Source organism: Heloderma suspectum, chromosome 3 (genome assembly GCF_057233095.1).
Source record: "Heloderma suspectum isolate Gila_16-S chromosome 3, 16-S_ref, whole genome shotgun sequence".
NCBI classification, from domain to species: domain Eukaryota; kingdom Metazoa; phylum Chordata; class Lepidosauria; order Squamata; family Helodermatidae; genus Heloderma; species Heloderma suspectum.
In genome coordinates, this window is record NC_139460.1 from 277179045 (window position 1) to 277205067 (window position 26023).

Consider the following 26023-nt stretch of genomic DNA (forward strand, 5'->3'; position numbering starts at 1 on the left):
CTGAGCCTGCTGAGAGTGAATAAGCTCCTCCCAAGAGCAAGGCACCACAGCTGCCACCAGGCCCTGGGGGGGAAGAACCAGAGAGGGGGCATTTCCCTCACCCCCTGGCTGGAGGTCCAGCTTACAAGAAAGAGCATCTGCTTGCAGGTTGTCGGAGGCCTTCACATGGCAAATCTTAAGGTGGAACTGGGGGGGGGGGAAACGACCACCTAATCTGCAGCTGGTTTAAGGCATGGGCTGTCTGAAGATGTTCCAGGTTGTGATGGTCGGTTCTAACTTCAACTGGGTGCTGTGCCGCCTCCAGAAGATGACGCCAGGTCTCCAAAGCGGACTTGATGGCCAACAGTTCCTTCTCCCAGATGGTATAATTCCTCTCAGACATGTTCAGCTTCCTGGAGTGGTAGGCGCAGGGTTGCAACCCACCACCCGCCCGATCTGGCTGAAAAAGCACCGCCCCCACTGCAAAGTCAGAGGCATCAGTTTGCACTACAAAAGGCTTCCTCGGGTCGGGATGTAACAAGATCGGCTCAGAACTAAAAAGTTTCTTAAGTTCCTCGAAAGCCTGTTGGGCAGATGCCATTCAATGAAAAGGAGATTTCCTGCCCTTAAGGAGGTCCATGAGAGGAGATGTCAGCCGAGCAAAGCTGGGCAGGAACTTTCTGTAAAAATTAGCAAACCCCAGAAAATGTTGCAAGTCCTTCTTGGTGGGTGGAGCCTGCCAGGAGAGGACAGCCTGGACCTTTGCAGGATCCATCCTGATACCATCAGCTGAGATAATGTAGCCGAGATAGTCCAAAGAGGTTAGGTCAAATGCACATTTCTCCAGCTTGGCATAAAGATGGTTCTCACAGAGGCGCTGGAGGACGGCGGAGACATGGTGCTGATGGGCGTGGGGGTCCTCAGAAAATATAAGTAAATCATTGAGATACACAATGAGGAAAGTGTCCAAATAGTCCCGGAAGATGGCATTCATAAAACGTGAAAACATGGGGGGGGGGTGCAGGCGAGCCCAAACGGCATCACTAGGTATTCATACGCTCCGTACCGGGTGCCGAAACAGGTCTTCCACTTATCCCCCTCCCGGATGTGAATCAGATTGTAGATGCCACGCAGGTCCAACTTTGTGAAAATCTTAGCTCGCCCCAGGCGCTCCGGCATCTCCGGTATGAGGGGGAGGGGGTACTTGTCGGGTATCGAGACGGAATTCAATGCTCTGAAGTTGTGCACTAGGTGGAGTTCTCCTGATTTCTTGTGCACAAACATGGTAGAGGCGCAGGCGGGGGAGGAGGAGGGGCGAATGAAGCCACGTCTGAGGTTTGTGTCCAAAAACTCCCACAGAGCTCGAAGTTCTGGCTCCGATATCAAATACAGCTGGCCGGCGGGAATGGTTAGGGATGTATGAAAGGTACTTACCTTTCAGGGATTATGCTGATGGTGCGGGGGGAGGCGTTCCATCCCTCCCCCTGGAATCCTCGCTGGGGGGGGGAGGTGCTCCGTTCCTCCCCCCCCCGGAATCCTGGCCGGCCGGCTGTGCTCCGCAGCGATTCTGCGGAGCCGCCGGCCAGCTCCGCCAGCAGCCGGACATCTGGTCGCTGGCTAGCAGGGACGCAAATGGCGGCGGCCGTAGCTGCCACCGTTTGCGTCCCTGCAGTCAGCCGTGATAGGCTACGTAAATCTTTACGTAGCCTATCACGGCTGATTAAAAAAAAAAAGCGCGTACACAAATGGCGGCAGCCATGGCCGCTGCCATTTGCGTTCCTTATTTGGGCACGTCTTAGTCTACGTAAACATTTACGTAGACTAAGATGGCGAAAATAAGGGGAACGCAAATAGTGTAGATGCTACGTACGTACGCGCGTGTTTTTTCTTTTTAAAGTCAGCCGTGATAGGCTACGTAATGATTTACATAGGCTATCACGGTGTTTTTTTAAAATCTAGCCATGATAGGCTACATAAATCTTTACGTAGCCTATCACTTTTTTTGTTTTTGTTTTTTTTTAAACCTGGAAATGGCGGCGGTGGCAGCCGGTTGGAAGACCGGCTGCTGCCGCCGCTGCTGCCAAACTGCCGCTGGAGCCGCCACTGGAGCCACCGCCACCAGGAAGATCCGCCCCAAGTAAGTCCCGTCCTGGGGGGGTGGCGGGCCATTCCACCACCAATTTCAGGGGGCCGAATGCGCTGGCATTCGGCCTCCCTGAGATCCATGGCGGAACTTTCGTGCATCCCTAGGGATGGTCGCCCCAGGAATGAGGTTACTGGCACAGTCAAAAGGGTCATGAGGGGGGAGCTGGTCGGCCTCCTTCTTGTCGAAAACATCCCAAAAAGCCGCATACTTCTCTGGGAGGATCACGGTAGCTGAAGAACTGCCAGAAGCAGATGAGGATGGGGAGGAAAGGGTTAAGGCCTGGGCTGGGACTGACGCCTCCGTCGGGAGGCAATGCTCCTGGCAGTAAGGAGATGCAAACTCCACCTGCTGAAGCACCCAAGAAATCTGAGGATTATGTTTAGAGAGCCAGGAAACACCCAGCACAATTGGGTATTGTGGAACCCTGGCCAAGTGAAACTGAATCTGCTCAATGTGGGACTGGGTGTGCAGAGTGAGCGGAGCTATAATCCGGGTCACTGTGCCTCAAGAAAGAGGACGCCCATCAATGGTCTCCACTGCCAAGTGGTCAGGAAGAGGCAGGGTAGGAATCTTGTCGAAGTGAGTGAACGTTTCATCCATGAAACTGGTTGTAGCCCCAGAGTCCACTAAAGCTAGGGCCTCCACCCCACCCCACTGGGAGGAGCGGAGGTGAACATGCAATAGCAGATGGGGGGGTTGAGGAAGGCACCCACCTGGTGGGAAACCGACCTCTACACTGGAGACCCCCAACAGGATTGGGGGGCAGTCTAGTCAGGCCTGGAGATGAGGAGGAGGAGGAGGAGGAAGGAGAGGAGGGGAAGGCAGTGGGGCTGTGGGTCTGGTGCGGCAGGTTTTGGCAAAATGTCCCAACTTTCCACACCGAAAGCATCGGCGCTCCACGCGTCGCCGCTCTAGTTCCTCTGGTGGCAGCGGGGCTTGGGTAGCTCCCAGCTGCATCAGGATCTCCTCCGCCCCCACTGCAGGGGCAGGGGGTGGGGGAGGGGGCACAAATAATGGGGGAATGGGAGGAGGGAAATCTCGGCCCATGGCACCCCACCGGGTCTGCCAGCGCCCCTCCAGCTGACTATCTATCTGGAGGCAGGTCTGGATGAGGTCCTCCAAAGTAGGCGGGCTAGGCATGCGTGCCAACTCATCCAAGATCTCGTCATTCAAACCGTCCAAAAACTGAGCCACCAGCGCGGCATCATTCCAGTGTAAGTCCTGCATCAGCAAGCAAGAAGTTGTCGCGTAGCTGGAAACTGAGTCCTTGCCCTGCCTGAGGCAGCGAATCTCCCGAGAAACCGTCTGCGTGCACAGGGGGTCACCAAAAAATCTGGCCATCGCTGTCATGAAACCTTGATAGTCCCTGAGCAGGGGTTCATTAGCGAGAAGAAGTCCCGAAGCCCATCTAGGTACCATGCCTGAAAGTAGGTTAATGATAAAGCCCACACAAACCTGTTCTGTCAGGAAATCCTCAGGTTGTAGGCGCATGCACAGCTCCGATTGGGCCTGGAAAATCTGAAAAAGTCCTTTCTCACCAGAAAACTTCTCTGGATCCTCCCTCTTTCCTTTGGGTCCTCGTGACGCGACCGTTGTTTGAGCGTCAAACGAGGGGTACACCTCCTTTCGGCGCCCACCATCTGTCGTCGCTCCCTGCGTCTGTGCCAAGCATCCAGCAAGCCCCCCTCCAGTGCTCTCTCACTGCCAGGGTCACTATCTATCCCAGGAATGCTGGCAGGAGGAATCTCTGCCAGCTGCTGTACTTGTGAGAGATGAGTGAGCTCCTCTCCCATGGATTGCTGTTCCTCCTCAGAATCAGAACTGCTCTAGGGCTCTATGGGCTCAGTTTCCACCCTGACACATGGCCTGGTTGGAGTCCACCAGGAAAAGAGCCTTCAGTGTGGTGGCCCCCTTCCTGTGGAATTCCCTAGGGATGTACGAAAGTCACTTACCTTTCCGCGGATTCTGTTCATGGGGGGGGGAGGCGTTCTGTCCCTCCCCCCAGAATCCTCGACAGGGGGGGAGGCGATCCGGTCCTCCCCCCCGGAATCCTCGACAGCTGGCTGTGCTCCGCGGCAGCTCCACGGAGCAGCCGGCTAGGCCCAGGCCAGGGCCGTCCGCAGCTGGATTTCTGGCCGCGGAGGGCTCTGGTAAAAACAAAACAAAACGCGTACACAAATGGTGGTGGCTATGGCCGCCGCCATTTGCGTTCCTTATTTTTCTTCGTCTTAGTCTACGTCAATATTTATGTAGACTAAGACGAAGAAAAGAAAGAACGCAAATAGCGTAGTGGGCGCTATTTGCGTTCCCCTTTCTTTTCTTCGTCTTAGTCTACGTAAATATTGACGTAGACTAAGAAGAAGAAAAATAAGGAACGCAAATGGCGGCGGCTGTAGCCACCACCATTTGCATATGCTTTTTTAAAAAAAATATACCCAGATGTGATAGGCTACGTAAGTCTTTACGTAGCCTATCACATCTATGGGGGGGGGGACACAGACTGCAAATGGCAGCAGCGGCAGCCGGTCAGAAGACCAACCGCCGCCAAAACCGCTGCTGGTCCTGGAGTCGCCGCCGTCCGGAACATCCGCCCCAGGTAAGTCTCGTCCCAGGGGGGATCTGCGGGGTCGGGGGGGTGGCAGGCCATTCCACGATGGATTTCGGGGGGCTGAATGCACTGGCATTTGGCCTCACCGAGATCCATCACAGAATTCTCTGACATCCCTAGAATTCCCTGCCTCTGGAGGTCAGGCAGGCACTAATGTTGTGTTCCGTTCGGCACCTCTTGAAAACATTGTTATTTCGAGAGGCCTTCCTTGCGTGACCAGCCACGGGTTATTAAATGTGGCTTTATTGGAATTTGTTTTTTTAAAATGTTTTGATTGTTTTAACCTGCTTTTATTCTTTCATCTTGCTGTTCACTGCTCTGAAATCTTTGCTGTAGAACAGTATATAAATATTTTAAATAATAAATAAAATATCTTTCCAATTGCACCTGACTCTCATTTCTGCAGATTGAATGAACTTATATTTCTAATGATGAAATTTTGCCCCCGTGGAAATTATGAAGGCATGTATTACAGTGACTTTGAGGTGTGTTTAGCAGTCATCTGAATGCCCGTGTCTTCCCCATGGTCTATAGGATGCTTTTAAATATACACACACACACATAATGGAGGCATCCCTGTTATTCACTTCTCATGCCATCTGTAATAATTGCAAGCTGTTTTAAAAATTGTTTCATTAATTTTTCTTTTCAGTGCCCTACTTATTTTACAGATACTTGAAACACCTACAGTGGCTTTCCTGTAATAGGATATCTGAGGTTAAATAAAGTCTCACACAACATTACTGCTACTAGATAACTTTTATAGCTCTGTATTTATGCACGCTTTACAAAAATTACTAGAAACTACCTTCTCTTGAAAGACGCATAGAGCAGAAAAAATAATAAATTAATATTTAGTTATTATGAACCTGTGCAATATTTAATGCAAACACAATATAGATTAAAATGCAAGAGGTGCAAATGGTATATTGTATAAACATCTATAAAGTGCTTTGGTGATTAATTTTTGGATTGATTTATGTTTTGTTCTTTTTGCTTGCTCTGTCATCTGCTAAATAGAGATTAGCAAGCTCTGTGATTTCTGCAATGCTTCTGCATATCAATGGAGGATAAGGCTATCAGTGGCTACTAGTCCTGATGGCTATATGCTACTTCCACTGTAAGAGACAGTATGCCAATATACACAATTGCTGGGGAACATGAGCAGGAGGGTGCTATTATACTCATGTCCTACTTGTGGGTTTCCCATAGGGGTGTACGAAACCCCACTTACCTGGCTCCGCTGGGGTCCGTGGGTGGGAGGAAGGGATCCGTTCCTCTCCCTGGAAACCTCGACGGGGGGGGAGGCAATCCGGTCCTCCCCCCCGGAATCCTGCCTGGCCGGCTTCACTCCACGGCCAGTCTGCGGAGCCACCAGCCGAGCCGATCTGCAGCGGGGCCTCCACCCGCTGCCGGGCTGCTGCGGACGCAAATGGCATCCTGCGTAGGGGATGCCATTTGCATCCCTACGCTAGCCCGTGATAGGCTATGTAAATATTTACGTAGCCTATCATGGCTAAAGTGGGGATGCAAATTGCTTCATCTGCTGCTCCATCGCTTCATCTGCTGCTGCCGCTGCATCCGCCACCAGGTAGGTCATTCCTGGGGGGATTCTGCGGGGTGGCGGGGGGGGAGGCCGTTCCGCGATGGACTCCTGGGGGCTGGATTCTAAAGAATCCAGCCTCACTGGAGTCCATGGCGGAATTCTCTGACATCCCTAGTTTCCCATCCACTGTGGGACAGAATGCAGGACTAGATGGATCTTTGGTCTGTTCCAGCACGGCTTTTCTTACGTTATTATTTTATTAATGACTTAACATCACCCCTCAGTATGTGACTTTCTCCCAATTCAAGGCCCCTTCTTTTTACTGGTGTGGAAGTCCCCTGAACCAGGTGTGCTGCTCTGGTAACATCAGAAGGGTCTTGAGTTGGTGATGGCAATGCTGAAGCCTGGGCTAGGACCCCCTTGCTTCGTCCAGCACTGGACTAGCAGTAAGAGGTCCCCTCTTAGGTCTCCACCTGAGTTGCACCCCAGGAAACCAACAGGCATAACTGATTGGCTACTGACTACTGACCCCCGTCCCAACTCACAGCTGGGTGCAACTGGGGCTCCCCAGTAAGTGGGGAACCCTCCATTTAAAAAACCTCATTGATTTCTTTCTCTGCTGTGTTTCTGGCTATGAGTTCATAGAATCATAGAATCATAGAATCATAGAATAGTAGGGTTGGAAGGGGCCTACAAAACCATTGAGTCCAACCCCCTGCTCAATGTCAGAGAATACAGTTATGTGACCTCTCCTCTCAGTGCCTGAGTTTTACCTGATTCTGGGTCCCTTCTTCTTTAGCAGTGGAAGCCACTGCAACAGCTGTCCTTTTTGCATTGCTCTCATAGCACTGGGCTCCTCTCATGTGGATTCCAATATCAGAATCACCAGAGCAGCCTGTGAATAGAGGGGCCTTCAGTGTCTGTGATGGAAAACCTTTTTAGTGCTGTTATCCTTTCTTAACACCACCCTGCTTCCTTTAAGGAACAGATGGACATATGCTGGACTCTGACCCCTGGGAAATGTTTATCTCATAGCCATTACCCATCCATCCCTTGATATAGACACATCTTGGGAAGGGAGTATTCAACTGGAAAGCGGTCACCTGTGGTAAGACATGTCCGCTTCCTGATCTTAATGGCCATCCATCTCTTTGAAGTTTATTTTTTTTTCAAAACCCCACAAGGAATCTGAGTTGTGAAACCTTTTTAGCGTATTAAATAAAGGCTCACCTCAAAAAAATTAATCCAAACTCACCTGACCCCAGGACCCATGCAAACATTGCCGGGGGGCTAAAATTAGTATCTTAAAACTGATCAGTTGCTAGAAGCTGATTTTACCAGGCCATACCCTCCCTCCTTTCTGGGATCCATTTCTGGTACCAGACCAGGGGTGTTGTGGTGGCAGGTTGCACTGGGCCTTCGCTCCTGCACTTTTATTGAAGCCAGCCCCCAGCCAGGACACAGTCTGCTAAGGGAGGAGGAGGGAGCATAGGAAGGAAGTCGGCTGGCAGCTGGCTCTCATCTACCATGCAGAGCTGGCCAGACAAAGGGGGTGAGAGCGGGAGCCTGAGCAAGCTCCGCATTCTCCTCTTGGTGCCCCCCATTCTCCTCCTCAGCTCTCAGCTTCTCCTCCTGTCCCTGATCCGTGCCTGCATGCCCGGCGCTGCCCTCATTGTCCTACAGCACTGGCCACCCATTCATCGGGGCTGCTGCTGCTGGCAATGGCAGCAGGAGGAGAGGGGGAGTGGGGCAGCCAAAGTTTACTTGTGGGGCAGAGCAGATGGCTGGAAGGGCACCAGGCACGGGACAGGAAGAGCAGCAAATTCCCCCCCCCCTTGCCATCCAGAGAGTCAGCCTGGGCAAGGGTTAATTTACCCTTTCTTGCAGCGTCTCTTGCAGCCTGCTGCTCCAAGAGGGAGAGAAGGGGGAGCCGCCCGCCACATCTACTCCTGAGACTGCGCCATCGCCATCCGGTTTCAGGGAAGAATGGGAGCACGTGGGCCAGGCTAAGTTGCTTGCTGGAGACGCTGATCTTGATTGTCAATCCTGTGCCTCCAGTAAGCCCAGCCAGTCGTAGAGCGATGACAACCCATTATCCCCGTGCCCAAGAGCACGCTGGCTAACATCAGACTCAGATAGGTCAGCTCAGTCAGTCTGTTGGGTGGTGGCAGCGGCAGCCAAAAAAGGCAGCGGGGTGTGGGGTATGGGGTCAGGGCATGGGAAGGGCAGAGAGAAGAAAGAGGAAGTCTATATGAGTGAAAAATAAATGAAAAGAAATTGTAAACATTAAATTAAAATAAGAAATGCCTGGGAATAAACCCCATTGAAATCTATGTGCTTACTTCCGAGAAGACATGAACGTGGATATTGGGAGCCCCAACACAGTGGCTGCTGCGCCTGCCTCTGCACGGCTCTGGGCAGGGGCCGCAGAACTTCTCAGTCACGTCTCCCAGCCTTTCCCAACCTTGTGCCCTCCAGATGTGTTGGACTGCAAATCCTATCATCCCCCCCAGTCAGCATAGCCAATATTCTGCCTGGAGCCAATGGGAGTTGTTATCCAGCAAAACTGGAGGTAGGGATGGCGGAGAATTTCTCCCCGAAACTTCGGGGGGCCGAGCGCCAACGTGTTCGGCCCCCCGAACAAGTTTCGGGGAGAAATCCTCCACACACCCCCCCCCCGGGACGGGACTTACCTTCCCTGAATGTCCCTCCCGGCGGCGGGTCCGGCTGGCGGTTCGTCCGGTGTTCGAGCGGGGCGGGAGCGGCAGCCGGTCTTTCGACCGGCTGCCGCCCCCGCCATTGCAATGAAAGAAAAAAAAACAAAACCATCCCCTGATAGGCTACGTGACGATTCACGTAGCCTATTACGGCTAGATTTGCAAAGTCAGCCATGATAGGCTACGTGAATCGTCACGTAGACTATCACGGGTGACTTAAAAAAAAAAAGTGTGTACGGATAATGGCGGCCCCCATAGGGAGCTGCCATTCCCCTTCCTTATTTGGTCGCTGTAGTCTACGTCAATGTTTATGTAGACTACGGCGAAAATAAGGGCAACGCTATTTACGTTGCCCTTATTTTCGCCGTAGTCTACGTAAACATTTACGTAGACTACAGCAACTAAATAAGGAACGCGAATGGTGGCTCCCTATGGGGGCCGCCATTCGCGTACACGCTTTTTTTTTTTTTTTTTTAAGTCACCCGTGATAGGCTACGTGACTGACTTTCCAGATCTAGCCGTGATAGGCTACGTGAATCGTCACGTAGCCTATCAGGGGACTTTTTTTTTTTTTTTTTACTTTCGTGTTCGCGGCCGGGCGAGGCAGGAAGCCTCCTCCCCGGCCTGAATTTCGGCTGGGCGAGGCGGGAAGCCTCCCCCCCGGCCTGAATTTCGGCCGGGCGAGGCGGGAAGCCTCCCCCCCCGGCCTGAACTTCGCGGGGGGAGCAGCGAAGCGCTCCCCCCCACCGCGAACAAGCTGCGAGAAAAGGTAAGTGACTTTCGTCCACCCCTAACTGGAGGGCACCACCGCCAGGCTGGGGCAGGCTGCAGCCTGCTGCATTTCTTCTTGGATGTCCCTGCAGAGGATGAGGACCTAAAGTGCACATTACCAGTAATCCTAATGGTCTTTAAATAAATTTGTTAAGTAAAGCAGCTTTTCTCTTGTTCTCCCCCACACACATACACACTCATTTCCTCCATATTTTTGCTTTGCACTTACTTGAGAGTAAGTTCCCATACTTGAGAGTAAGCCCCATGGCCACGAGGCTTTATTCTAGCCGTGTGATAGATTTACTATTTTATCTGAGGTAGAAAAAAAAATACATTATCATTGTTGTCTATATCTGCTGTATTATTTATTTAATTAATTGATTGGATGTATAGTCTACTTCATCCAGGAGGCTCAGGGCTGGTAACAATATGCTAATCTATCTACTTTATCTTTCCGTGTTGCTGTTCACCAAAGGACAGTTTGAATAAAACAGGTCTTCAGCTGCTTCCAGAAGATGCACAGACTTTGGTTTTTACAATGTATGTGGCACTTTACAGAGAATCATAAGCAAAAAAAGTCAGGTCTCTGCCCCTATAAGCTTACAATCTAAATCTAAATTTAATTTGTAATCTAAAGTTACATAGCTGTTTGAAACTTAACTTTTGATTATACAAGTTATCATCGTCGTCGTCGTCATCATCAGTATTATGTCCTCCTTTTTCCTCACACCATTTAGATATAATGTGCTTTTAGGAAGTAAGGGTATGGAGATGTGAATGGCCTAGACCCTTGTCCTCCTCTTGAAAATATGCTCCCATTGTTTTGTACCTTTTATTGAAAAGCACTCATAAAGCTGATTTACAGACCCTTAAATGAGGTGCCGCCCCCATAACTGCATCACCCTTAAAACTCCTGAGGCTTAAACTTGTTCTTGGCAGTTCTCCAAACTATATCCCAGTACCAGCAGCCAGAGCCAGCTAGAGCACCATCCTATCCCACTCCCACAATTCCAGGGCAGGAAAGGAGAACAGGGCCACAGCAATACACAAGTTCCCTCAGTAAGCGTGTTTAGGATTGGTACCTTTTTGTGCTTTACGCTGGGGGTGGGGAGGGGCTGGATAAATTTTATGGAAAAGTTTCTTTCACATCTTGATCACCATGAAAAAGATAGTGGCAGATGGGTGGTGCAAATGAGAAGCAAGATGATGTCTTGTTCAGCTATTGAATTATTAATATTCATTGTAAGAGTTGGTTTGTGCCAGTGTTTAGGATTTATCACACAGTCCTATGCATGTTTACTCAGAAGACAGTCCCACTATGTTCAGTTGACAATTGGGCTTTCTCCCAGGCAAGTGTACCCAGGACTGCATCCTTAGCTGCCTTCCCAAGATCTCTGTAAATTTAATTCAAAATAAAGACCAATTGGATTGCAGTGTTAATTCTTGAACATTAATTTATACAGTAAGTGGAACTGCCAAATGCAACTGCTCTGTCAGCTACCATTTTTGGTACAAGGTTGACATGCACCTGGGCAAACAAACCCCTGTGGAGGGAAGGGTAACAGGAAAAAATCACTTGGGGGGAGGGGAGAAAGAAGGTGTGTGTGTGTGTATGAATGTATGTGTAGTTCAATCCAACTGGGTGTGTGGACATTTCTGTTGGGGGAGAGGGGAGATACGAGCTTAGGGAAGGCTAATGGGTAATGCTGGAGTGCTAAGGGAGTATGCAAGAGGGCTGTTGAAATTAGAAGGGATCTGTCCATGAGGGCTGAGTTGAGAGGGTGAAGTATTCTATAATGTATCATATTTTTTAAACCTAAAATGTTCATGTTTGAGTGAGTGAGTGAGTGAGTGAGTGAGTAAGATTTTAACGCCCCTACATTTTTTCCCTCAGACATCCAATTGAAATACCCCTGCCTTACTCTCAGCTGCACTGTTTTTGGATCCCAGTTAAAGGTTGTATATCTTACAAGGTTGTACAATCTTAGAAGGGGTCATGGCTGTGACGGTCATGAACGGACCCTGCACCTCTGAATTTGCCACTACAGTACTGTACCAGACACTTCAGTCTGGTGTTCAGGTACTTGTGAGATATGTCCAATTCATGGGCAATTCTGTCCACTTGTTGAGATGTGAGTATTTTGGAAACTTAGCAAATAAGGGCGCAATCCTATGCAGGTATAGACAGAAGAAAGTCCTACAATTCCCAGCATTCTCCATCCAGCAGCTGGCTGGGGAATGCTGGGAATTGTAAGCCTTTTTTCTGTCTAAACCTGCATAGGATTGCACCCCAAGTCTTAGAGCCAGCTCTGAATTGCAGTGGCAACAACACCAGCCACTGCAAGTCAGTAGTAGATTTCATTTAATTTCATTTATTACATTTCTATACTGCCCAATAGTCAAAGCTCTCTGGGCAGTATACAAAGGTTAAAAACCTTAAAAATACAACATTGTGAATAATATGAAAACAATTTTGCTACAAACAAATAGACAGTGGACACACATACGCAGACATATATCCAAACAATATCCCATGACCTCATTAAAAACTAGTAATATGCTGCCAGATGCCTAGGAGTAGAGAAAGGTCTTAACCTGGAGCTGAAATGATAACGACATTGGTGCCAGGTGAGCATTGCTGGGGAGTTCATTCCATAATTAGTGGGTCACCACCAAGAAGACCCTCTCCCTTGTTGCCACCCTCTGATTTTCTTCAGTCCACATTTTAAAGAAAATTGATGTGATCCACATCTCCCAAACTAATGTGGGATGAGAGCACAGGTATTCTTTGGATTGTTCACTTGAGTTTTGCAATGTAGTTCTCCCCTCAAAAATATACCAAAAATGCCTATAGAATGCATATTTAGGATAAATATGTTTTAAAATGCATATTTTGTGAGAAAATAAGTTCAAAATACATATTTAAATATGATTTTGGGGCATATTTTTTGTAAAAAGCATCTTGTAATGTATTCATTTATTTATTTTAAATCACAGATTAATACAGAAAGAGGGAGGAACAGTCTTATGAATACATTTGAAACAGACTGGAAATATACTGATCAGTCCATCCCTAGTTTTATGCCAGGATGAGCTGTGCTACAGTATTAGGGTTTTCACGATTATTACATTGATCATAAGAGTGTTTACTTGGAAATCAGTTCCCTTGATTTTTCTTTAGAACATATTTCAATTAATTTTAAAAAGGTGCATATATAAATACCTTCAATCTGACACATGATTACCTGTTGCACAAAATCTATTGCACTTAATTTTTGTTGTTCCAGAACTCAATAAAGATAATGTACTTTTCTATAGCTACCGTTGTTCTCTGTCTTCCTTCCTTCAGTTTAACCATTGTAGCATATTCATATTTGTAGCATATTTGTTCCCTTTCTTCTTTTATAGATGGTGCATTCACCAATCTCTGGTATTTTGCATAAAGGAACCTTGCTTCTATGATGGTGTATGAAATCATTTCCCTATGTCTCTTTGATTTCAACGTGAGCTGCTCCCAAACAAATGTGTTTAGGATTGCAGCCTTAGAAGAAGACTACTGAAGTAGAAGAAAGAAGCATAATAGAAATATGTAAGAAACATAAGCTGTGATACTCAAACAATTTAACCAGAAATGCCCCAGGGTACATTCTTTGAACATTGCAGCAATACACTGTATAGAAGCTTTTAAGAAAATTGCATATAGAGAGATGGAAGCAAAGAGAGCAAATATTGCTCTCTGCATTTTCCTGCAATGTATAATCTATAAACACTGCAGTATTCAAAACCTATAAATACAGTAGAAAAGAAACAAACCTCACTGATTCTTATGGGTTGCATTGGCATTCAGTAACAGAATGGATTTCCTCTCCACCCACCTTGCAGCCCCCCATATGTTCCAGAGCAGATTTGGGGGTGAGGGAACTGCAGGGCAGAAGTTGGGAAAGGGAAAACCAGTTGGATGAGCAGAAGTCTTAAGTAAATGGCCGCTTTACAACCACCATTTGTGTAAAAGGCCCTTTACATAAAAGAATGAGCCACCATTTTATAATTTATAAAAAGAACGAGCCACCAGGCATAATTAGGAAAGGCATTTTTACACACATTTTTACACTGGTCGGCTGTGTGCCAGGCACCCATGGACCGCCTGGCAGCACACCACATGCAGTGAGCAGGGGTGTACAGCCAGCAGGGGTCTGGTGAGCAGAGCACAAGGTGGACTTGGGTGAGTCCGTCCATCCCTATTCGCAATTTCCTTATCCTCCTTTAGTATTCCTTTAACTCTGTTGTTATCCAATGATCCAACTGCCTCCCTAGCTGGTTTCCTGCTTCTGATATATTTAATTTTTTTTTATTGTTGGCCTTGATGTTGTTATTAATATGCTCCTCAAAATGATTTTTTGCATCTCTTATTGTATGCTCGCATCTCCTTTGTGCAATATGTGCTTCCTTTTGTTATCCTCATTCAGGCAAGACTTCCATTTTCTGAAGGAAGCCTTCTTTTCTCCAATAGCTTCCTTGACACTATACTGGCGACCTCTTGGAGTTGGTGCTTCCTTTCCTAGCTTGTAGTACCCATTCTAACTGAGGTTCTATTACTGTGGTTTTGAGTAACCTCCAAGCATTTTGAAGGGATTTAACTGTCTTGACTCCTCCTTTTAAATTCCTTTTTAGCTGTTCCCTCATTTTAGAGAAGTTTCCTCTTTTGAAGTCAGATGTGACTCTGTTGGACTTCCTTGGCAATTTTTCACTTAAAGCAGTAGTAGAAGTAATAGCAGCCAGAGCAGCAGCAATTATCATATCAATAGAAGTATAGTTTCAAAATCACAGGAGGTAATAGCTGCACACTACTGAGTGCTGTACATGTAGAATACTGTGTTCAGTTCTGGACACCACACTTTAAGGATTCAGATAAATCAGAATGGATTCAGAGAAGAGCAACAAAGATGATCAGGGGACTAGAAACTAAGTCCCACGAGGAAATATTGAAGGAACTGGGTATAAGTTTAGCCTTGAGATTTGAGACGATGGAGGGAGGTATACAATAGCACTTTTCAAGTACCTAAAGGTGGCCCTCACAGGGAAGAGGGCCACAATTTGTTTTCTATCATCCAAGCTTGTAGGAGATGAAATAATGGCTTAAGTTACATTTTGTAACTTAGATTTTGGTTGAATATCAAGAAAAATTTCCTAATGGTCAGAGAAATCAGACAACGGAACCAAATGCCTATGGAGGTGGTGGGCTCTCCATCCATCACTGGTTGTATTCAAGCAGAGACTGGACAGCCATCTGTCAGGGATGCTTTAAAATGGATTCCTGCACTGAGCTGGGGGTGGTACTCAATGGTCCCTTCCAACTCTATGATTCTATAAATATGGCAACTTATTTCCAGCTCTGTCTCCTAATATCCCTATAGTTCCACTTACTGCAGACAAGTAGATAGGATGCTGCACTAGGAACCATGGGTGGTTCTGTTTCTCTTAGAAATGTTTGAGAAACTTGAACTTTGTGAATTCCGATATGAACTGACCCAATCCACACCTCCCAGACTAATGTACAGACTGGAAATAAGTTATCCAACAGGTTTCAAAATTCTTGAATATTCACACATTCTCAGCTCAAAGATGGCCAAATACCTTTAGAAATGTGTAATTTGGCAGAAATGACATTTAGAAATGTTTATTTTGAAAGAATGTTAAAATATGTTTTAAAATATGTATTTAAATGCAGTGTTTCATGCTGATATTTTTAAAAAGAAAATTGCAGATTAATGCAGAAGCAGGACAGAACACGCTTATGGATGAATACATGTGAAAGTGACCCAAAATGGACTGCCTCGCCCATCCCTACGTCCTTTTTGCGCCGCAAAAGCCACTTGTGTTTGCCTTAGGGATGTGCGAATCAGCAAAACTTGAGCTCATGCCTAGTTCTCCAAATTCCATTTTGAAGTTTGTTCCAACTCAAGTCTGTCTCAGATTGTGAGCTTTGTTCTTTTTCTTTTTGCATGAAAATCTGTACACATTGTCATACTTATTTTTTTCAAACATACAGATCAGTTGTGCTCCTCTTTGAAAGGTACACATTCTTCTCCCATTGATTAAAGTTTATTTGTGCGCATTTTTCAAAAGTATGTATTTTTCATGTGCATTTTTCAAATGTATGCATGCTGTTAGACACATTTTTTTTGCCGGCCAATCACGTTGCATACACAGAAATGTACGGACTTCGACTGCAGGTTGCATCCGGGTCCATGTTCGGTCCAGAAAGTGTGAACTGAGTAAATCCTGATCAGAAATGAACTAAAACTAATTTCTCATACATCCCCAATTATACTCTTAGTCTTGAAGTTTGCAAGAACCTCATTTACTGCTCTGGGATTACACTCCAGGGCCATTGGAGAGGTACTGATGTTTGCAGCTGCCCTGGTGCAGGGGGCATTACTGGTAAAAGCACTAAAGGTCTTGAACGCAATACATACTTTATGCTCTGCCGCTGGACCCAGCACACATAGAACTAGTGATGTACAAGAATTTTGTTCTTGTTTGCAAATCATGTCCCATACGCAGCTGCAAATGCAAACGCACACAGGAATGCAATTCTTGGGAAATTTTTGCAATTTCCCAAACTTCTATTTGCCCTTGAAAGTGTGTGTATTTGTTCAAATTTGCACTTGTGCAAGTGCACATCCTCCCCACCCCCGATCTGCATTTCCATACTTTAGCCTATAGGAGGAAATGCACATTTTCGATCAGGAAAAAGGTGCAGTTTTAGAAATGTGCATTTATCCTGATCGGGGGGAAAAAGAGACACTTGCATTTGTGAGCACCAATGAGGTGAACCAGACTTCAAGGGGGAATTTGGAGAACCTCAATGAACTTGAATATTACATGTTCGCCCATACCTACATAGAACTGGGCCATTGGTGAGCTAAATCATTTTTAGGAGTGTATATAACAAATACATATTGCCTGTGTCTCATCTTTCTGTGCATTCACCAGAACAGGCTGACTGTTTTTATGTGTTGTGTGAGTCTTTGGGGGCTGTGAAAGGCTATAGATTAGATATCTCTGCATATCACTGAGCAAGCAGTCCACAAGGAATTCATTCTGAAAACAAACGTCTTTTGCTTTCTAGCTGCTAAGACAGCCTTCCTTCAATAGTTGGAAAGGGAAAACAAAAATCATATAATGAGATTTCCTGCCTTAATATGTTCGGTAGGACTAGAGGGTAATTTGGGATGTGTTGAAGAGACAGAACTATTTGAAAAGTCATTGTTAATCCACCTCAAAGTTGGATCCCCCGCCAAATTTGAATACCAAATTCAAATAACAACTTGCTAGTTACCAGAAATCTAAATCTATTTTTAAACTTCTTTTTTTTTAAAAAAAACAATACCTTCGACTTATTTTGTCATCCATTATAGGCCTTTGCATTTCCAGAAAAGTTTGTAGGAGAGCCATATTCATGCAGTTCCTGTGTTAAAATATTGATCTTGAAGCACATTGGAACAGCATTTGAAGAAGCTATTGCAATTTGTATTGGACACTGATTCCAGAATATCAATTTGGAGCCCTCATCCCAGAGCCTCAAAATGATCAGGTTTTGAGCAGAACTCTTATGGGGTAGGGGAGAGGAGTCCAACTTTAACTTCCCCATGTTTACCTTCCTCCTTTGCTTTAGAATCATCATTATGATATTTCACCTCAGAAAAGGGCTTTGGGAAGCAATATGGCTGCCACATTCCTTAGGACAGCCTTGTCCAACCTGATGTCCTCCCGGCATGTTGGACTGCAACTCCCAACACTACCATTGGACTGGGAGTTGCAGTCCAACATGCCTAGAAGGCCTCAGGTTCAGAAAGGCTGCCTTAGCAATTTCTCCTTCTCACTGACCTCAAGTATATGTGCTGTCACTCACACCTAAACTGAAGGGGTACATGTTTTCTCCTCTGCTGTTTTTCGTTGGATGCCTTTGTCACCTCTAATCCACACACTGAAGCTGTAAGAACATCTGCTGGTGGGCAAGGAGATATGTGCTCTATGTGGGGCTGCCTTTGAAAAGTGTTCGGGAACTTCAGCTGGTCCAGAATACTATGGCTAGACTGTTGACGGGAGCAGGTGATGGGGAGCAGGTGATCCCCTTGTTCCAATAGCTTCACTGGCTGCCAGTCTGTTTCTGGGCACAATTTAAAATGCTGGCTATGACCTATAAAGCCATATATGGCTTGGTAGGCCAAATTTACCCATATAAGCCTGCCCAGGTTTTAAGATCTTCGGGGGAGGCCCTTCTTTTGGTCCCACTGCCATTGGAGGCACGTTTGGTGGGGACACAAAAGAGGGCCTTCTTGGTGGCCGCTCCCAGGCTCTGGAACTCCAGGGATGCTAAGCTGGCTCCCTCTCTGTTGTCCTTCTGCCAACAGGCAAATACATTTTGTATTCAGGCTGGCCTTTGGCATGTAAGCTGGTCTGCTGCTGAACAGGAGTTCAGCTGGTTGGGTGCTATGTATTTCTGTTATTGTTGAGTTTTACATTGAGTTTTACATTTTCATATTTATGTTTTCATTATGTTTTTGTTTTAACCTGTCATTATTGTTACCTGCCTTGCACACCATTTCTGGTGGAATGGAGGGATACAAATTTAATAAATAAATAAATGGGATATTTGATTGCAACTATCCTTTGCTCACCAAAACATCCCTGGTTGGGGTGATAACAGTGGCAGGAAACCCCACCCTATTTTTACCTTTCCAGCATACTCTCCCACTTTCCTTGAGAATCACTGTCCACCCTAAGAACTGTGGCAAATTATTTCTAAGATATCTGGTTTCTAGATTGTACACGGCTTTAAAGGTCAAACTAGCAACTTGATTGGGCACAGAAGCATACTGACAATCATTACAACTGATCTAATATAGGCTGCATATGTTCTTCTAATCCAGCATTCCCCAACCTGGTGCCCTTCAGATGTTTTGGACTACATTCCTGATCATTAGCCATGTTCACTGGGTTGATGGGAACTGAAGTCCAAAACACCCAGAGGGCACCAGGTTGGGGATGGCTGTTCTGATCCACAAAGATATGGGCAGGTGCATTCCGCACTTGCCCATTTCAAATTGTCTTTCAGGATAGCCCATATAAAGGGAATTCATTATTTGAGAGCCTGGAGGTTACACAAGCATAGACCATGGTGGAAAGATCTGCTCTGTCCAGGAAAGGGTGGAGCCTACATATGAAATGTAAACTAACAAAAACCACTCCTAGCCACTGCAGCCATACATGAATAATCTGGACCAATTAGTTTGTTCAAATACCTTCTGGAAGCGCATTTAGTGGTCTTGATTGATCTATAAGAAGCTATGGATAGAAAGCACTGCCTTGGAGCAAGGGGATAGAACTGGATGGCCTTTTAGTTCTTTTCAGTTCTATGATTTTGTGATTTTGTAGTTTCATTTTTATAGACCTTCACGTGATGGGTAGACATGACTGAATAACCATTTTATCTTATCCGTTTGTAATATAACCACCTTGAGGCCACCCACTGCAATGTATGTGTCGAAAACATCCCAGTAGGATAATTCAGAATGTAAACACTGGTAAACAGCAACCACTCCTTAACTGGAAGGATGCCTCTTTCCCTTCCAACCCAGTAGGGTATGAGTGTAAACACCTCTAATTGGAGAAGGTAGAAGTGCCAGGGATTTGCATGCAGAACAGGTGACAATTACCTTGGTGATAATTGAAAGCTAATTATTTTGAGCCTGCAACTGGTCACAAGGTGTCCTATGCTACTCAAAAGGCAGCCACGGGGAAGGGGAAGACAGCATGAGGATGACTGTTGTTCTAGTTGAAAGTGCTGGGAGGATAATAAACCAAAGCAAATCTTTTCCAGGTTTGTTTCTGTTATAATTTTATTTAGCCAAGTCTTGGCTAAATCTATCATGAAGGGCAAGGAACAATAATCACTGGGCAGCTTTGAAAATAATGCTAAATCAGGGGAGGACGAGCTGTGGCTCTCCAGTTTTTTTGGTCTACAGCTTCCTAAGCCCTAGCCAGCATAGAGCCAGAGGCAAAAGCAGCCTGGGAATTCACACACAAGCAGTCTCTCTCCCCCCCCCCCCCGCCCTCTCTCTCGTATACACACATATAAACTGCTTTGAGAATACTGGTGAGAAAAAGTGGAAGATAAATGTCATAAATAAATATTGCACAGGTGCCATTCATTTCATTGGGCTGGTAGAATAGATTGGGCCCTTTGGCTTCAGAAGAACATTGACTCAACACTGCCATACTTGTTTTTGATGTGATTTACAACACCAATCGGAAGGCACCTGATGAGTTTTAATAACACACATTTTATTCCTTCTGGGATCTAAAAGATTAAGCCAATGAAGTGTAGCTATCCAGGAGCAATTACCAAATGATAAATCACTTTAGCTTATAGTATTTCATGAATGTGAAAGGAAGGTTTAAATTAAAATGTCATACCATGGCTGTGTGAACAAGACTCTTGTCATTGATCATCAAAAATAATTGCATTTTTGTGGGAGCAGAAAAGTGAATAGTGCAATGTTTACACATATTTTACAGTTATCTTCCTCTTAATAATGAAAATGTATGGTTTGTAGTAGTGCTGAGCTGAAATAGGGGAGGTATCTTATGGCATTTTTGCCTCGTCCCACCCATGAAACATCCCATTCCCAACAATGTTTTGTTCTTCTGTGAAAGAGAGTGTGGAACTGTTTGCAACAGGTGATTGCTGGGGTACGGGTCCACAATATATGGCTGATGCACATAGGGATGGCAGAGAAATGTGTTCACTTTACATTTTAATGTGAACTTACCTAATTTTGGACCAATACTCAGTTATGCTTTGACATTTGCACTTTGATGAATTTTGCAGTAGAGTTCTCCAATTAAAAAATGCATACAAAAATCTGTATATTAGGGGAAAGTGCACACAACAATGAATAAATCAGTGCACCAATCCAGTTCTTTGTAGCTGAAGAGTTGGGAAAGACTATGGATGGGGATGCACATTCAGACGTTCATCAAAATGCACGTCCCATTGAAAGATGCACAATACAGATGGATGCCATCCACATCCAAATGAGTACGTCCATGTTTTGCCCAACTAGTTATATATAATTGCTATTCAAAGAAACAGCAACCATGCCACAGTGGTACATATGAACCACTCCTAAGTGTTGTCTGATTCAGCAGAGAACTCACTAAATTATTAAGTAAGTGTTTAGGATAGTGCTGATGATTTTATGTCACTGTAGTGTCAGGTAGTAACATGACACATCTCAGTGTTGTAAGTATGAACTGATAAGGCTGGTATACCAACTACGCCCTTATCTGGACAGAGATAGCCAAGCTACAGTTATCCATGCTCTGATAACCTCTTGTCTGGATTACTGCAATGCATTATACATGGGGCTGCCTTTTTCAGCTAGTCCAAAATAGGTCAGCAAGATTGTTAAGGGACTGGCCAATGAGATCACATTATGCCAGTACTTTCCCAGCTGTACTGGCTGCCAGTCCACTTCCAGGCCCAATCCAAAGTCGTGGTATTAACATTCAAAGCCCTAAATGGCTTGGGCCCAGGTTATCTGAAAGATCGCCTCCTCCCATATTTGCCTGCCTGGACCCTAAGATCATCCTCAGGGGTCCTTCTCCATGAGCCCCTGCCAAAGGAAGTGAGGTGGGTAGCTATCAGGAAGAGGGCCTTTTCTGCTGTTGCACCCTGGCTGTGGAATGAGTTCCCCAGAGAGGTGCACCTTTCACCTATGTCCTTCCGGTTCCAGGTGAAGACCTTTTTATTCTCCCAGGCATTTTAGTACTTTAGCTTCCTAGTCTTTTAGCTTTGCTGTTTTAAATTTGTATTTTAAATCTCTGCATTGCTAGGTTTTATTTTGGTTGTATTGTTATATTGTGTTTTTAATGCTTTTATATTTTATATTGTTTTATCCCGTGCTTTTTGGTTTTAATTTTTGTGAACTGCCCAGAGAGCTTTGGCTATTGGGTGGTATAGAAATGAAATAAATAAGATCATACCTTATTCATTTTATTTATCACTGACAAAGGTAGCATAGCAAAAGCCCACAAAGCTACTGTGCATGATCACACTATTACCACAGGTCAGTGTGGTAGGGAGTTATGAATAAAGCATCATCTGCTCAGTTTTTCATGTGCTGGTATCAGCAGCTCTAGTATCAGTCATCCAGTTAATTAAAAAGGTGAACTTCATTGTTGTGGATCTATTCCAAGTTCCTTGAAGATGCAAAGAGCTGTCTCTTACTGTCCAAACCAATTTTGAAAATTCTGAGCCATTTCATGTACAGCACAGAAGCTGGCTTCCACCAGTATTTGATCCTTCTGCCACATAAATTGTGAAGTAGTGTTCTGATTGACAGTGGATCTCATACCTAACATCTCCGCTAGAAGTTTGTACAGACTACTTTACAATATAGAGGGCGATCCATTCTTCCTGGAATGCTTTGGACTTGCGAGTCCCAGATTCAACCCCTGACAATAATCAATCAATAGATCAGATCTGGCCTTGTCCCTGGCATCTTTCACTTGTCTAGATGTCTATATTTTATTTCAGGACTAGTTGTATCCACATCCAAATATGGATACAACTGATAATCTAATATGGACTATTGCAATGTGCTGTACAATAGACTTGTCTTTGAAGACTTTCTAGAAGCTGCACCTGCTATTATGGCAGCACTATAATGGCAGCCCTCTTATTTTCCAGGATGGGATGATAGGAATATATCATAGAATAGTAGGGTTGGAAGGGGCCTACAAGGCCATGTTTACATGTTTACATAGAAACATGTAAAGAGCATAATTAGTATGCTTTTACTCACTGCATAATTAAATAACTGTTTAGGACTGGGTCTAATGATGTCTGTGCCACTGTAGTGTCAGTTGATTACCTTGTAGGTATAATTCAAAGTGCTGGTTCCTAAATGGCCCTAAATAGGCTAGATCCAGGACACCTTACGGAGCATCTCCTTCCAGATAAGCATCATCTCATTAGATCAAATGAGGCTTTGCCCTGTTTATCAGACTTTAGAGCTGAAGCTAGGATTATGTGAGAAATTCACTAAGTAGTTGTTGTTCAATAGATTTACCCAATTCACACCTCCCAAACATGAACCCAAACCTGAACACAATTTGCAGTTGGAAATCCATGCATTTCCGAGCTTGTGAGGTATTCTGCAAAAATCAAAATGTTTTTGACAGCATGTGCACATTTGAAAAATGCAAAAAGACAGTTGCAAAATGTGCACAAACGTGCTTTCATTACTAGGTGCATGCATCCAAAAATGTTTACATTTAAAATGTGCACATTAATGCGTACATTAATATGTACATTGCAAAAACGCATATGAATTTCTATACATTAAAACACACACACACACAAGTTCATGTTAAAATGGGATGGAACAAATGTGACCTCAAATAACCTTGAGACCGAGATTGACAGATCCATCCACCCCTAGCTGAAGCTGGTAGTTAGGAGGGACAGAGATTTCTCCATGGTGGGCACCCATCCTTTGCAACCCTCTCCATAAGTAGATCCCTTAGGCAAAGGGGTGTCGAACATCTTTCAGCACAAGAGATGAATTCAATTTCAGAGAAGCTCGCAATGGCCACATTTCATTTGTGGATGGGGCAAAAGTGACAGGGCCAAAATTACCAGAAGTACCAGTGGCACATTCGTTCATCCTCCCCCTTTGCAATCAACACACTCCAGGAAAAAGGCTTTGGGCTACACTACTTTATTGGTTAATTACTAGCTTCTTTACAAATGCAGATTCTAGGAAACTCTTGGACTGCAATGAAACAGCCAATTCACACATCTACGAATATCAATAGAGGAGGTGAAGTGGAAGTTAGAGAAGTTGCCAGCAGTCTGGGCAAGAACTTCTCAGTCAGACTAGCTTCACAGGGATGCCACTCCCTTATTTATTTATTTATTTATTGCATTTATACCCCGCCTTTCTCCCTCTCGCAAGGAACTCAAGGCGGCTTACATTATCCTCCTCCTCACCGTTGTATCCTCACAACAACAACCCTGTGATGTAGGTTGGGCTGAGAGTCTGTGACTGGCCCAAAGTCACCCAGTGAGCTTCCATGGCCAAGTGGGGACTAGAACCCGGATCTCCCGGCTCCCAGTCCGTCCCTCTCACCACTACACTACACTGGCTTAGTGTGGCTCCTGCTACATTGGCTTTCACAAGTCTCCAACTTAGTGGAGCATCTGCCTCTAACTTTTCCCGCTTTGCTCTGCTCAAGTCATACCCCTTGCTCTCCTCCTCCTCCTCAACCAGGGTTCTCTTGGTGGAGGAAGGGGGAGGGGTCAATCAGGCTGGGCCATCTGTGTGCCAAGGTCTTAGGAAGAAAGGCTTGCCATATCTGAGCTCACTAGGGAGGGTGCCTCCCCCTATTCTGGCTGTTCCCCTTCTGAATCTAAGCTGCCAGACATCTCCACACACTCAGATTCATTCCTGACAACCAACATATTTTACCTTAGAGCATTCACTTACAGTAACTAAGCCTTAGGAGAGACATTTCAGCCTTTTAGGGCTTTTCTATCTGAGATTTTTAAGCAGCCACTTTACTAAGGCTTCTGCTTCCAGAGTCTTTGTGGGGTTAAGTTCAGCTGCTTTACACAAGTTTTTTTCCCCCAGGATTTTTCTTTCTCTGCTTTTCTTTATGTTCCTTTAAACAACCACTAAGTGATACTGTGGTATCAGAATTACATCAGAAATACATCAGTGTTTCATGCTGCCATTCACAGAAATGCCAGACTTTCCTCATTAACCCCACCCCACTCCACCCTGCTTTAATGGGGCACAGGAGAGGCCCTGGAGGAGGAGGATGCCATGTAAAGTACTGGCAAACTACTGTGAGTGAGGAATCACAAGCACACAATAAATGCCTCATGTAGAAAGACTTTTAGAATGGGAGGAAATGTGCAAAAATCAGGAAAATACCAAACGATCAGTGGTAGGGAGAAAGAGGCTGGGACCAGGGTTAGGGGCATAGCCACCTGGGGAACTCCAGAGGGCTGGACTGGGATTCCTGGGAGGCCAGATTTGGCCTGCAGGCCTGCAGTTCAACACCCCTGTTTTTAGTCCATCTACTATTGCTAGACAGCTGGTGCAGAAAAGGGCAACTAAAATTATCAAGGGGTTGGAGCATTTCCCCTATCAGGGAAGGTTACAGTAGTTGGAACTATTTAGCTTGGAAAAAATGAGGGTAAGGGGAGACATGATAGAGGTCTACAAAATTGTGCATGGTGTGGAGAATGTGGATAGGGAGATATTTCTCTCCCTCTCTCAAAATACTAGAACCTGGGGTCATCCTATGAAGCTGATTGGTGGGAGATTCAGAACAGGTAAAAGGAGGTATTTCTTCATACAGTCATAGTTAAACTATGGAAATTGCTACCACAGGATGTAGTGATGGCCACCAATTTGGGTGGCTTTAAAAGGGGGTTAGATAAATTCCTGGAGGAAAAGGCTATCAATGGCTACTAGTCTTGATGGTTATGTGCTACCTCCAGTTAGGGGTGTACGAACCCCACTCACCCATCCAGTCCAGGGCATCCGCTGGGGGGGGGAAGGCGATCCTCTCTCCCCCCTGAATCCTTCCCAGCTGGCTCCACTCTGCGGCAAGTCTGCAGAGCCACCATTCGGGCCTGTCCACAGCCGTCTGCTTCCACTTCCGTCCGCTGCCATGCAAATGGCGTCCAGCGTAGTGGACGCTATTTGCATCCCTGCCCTCGGCCATGATAGGCTACATAAATATTTACGTAGCCAATCATGAAAAGAGCAGGGATGCAAATGGTGTCTGCTATGCCATTTGCATCCCTGCTCTTTGCCGTGATAGGCTACGTAAATATTTACATAGCCTATCATGGCCAAGGGCAGGGATGCAAATGGCGACTGCTACACTGGACACCATTTGCCTCCGCAGCCTGGCAGTGGATGGCTGCAGATGGACCCAGACCAGCCAGCACCAGGTAGGGTCTGTCCCTACCGGACTTCGCGGGGTGGCAGGGGGGAGCAGTCCATTCCACCACGGACTCCGGGGGGCTGGATTCTAAAGAATCCAGCCTCACTGGAGTCCATGGTGGATTTCTCCCCCATCCCTACCTCCAGTACTAGAGGCAGTGAGTCTATGTACACCAGTTGTTGAGGAACATGGGTGGGAGGGTGCTGTTGTGCTCATGACAT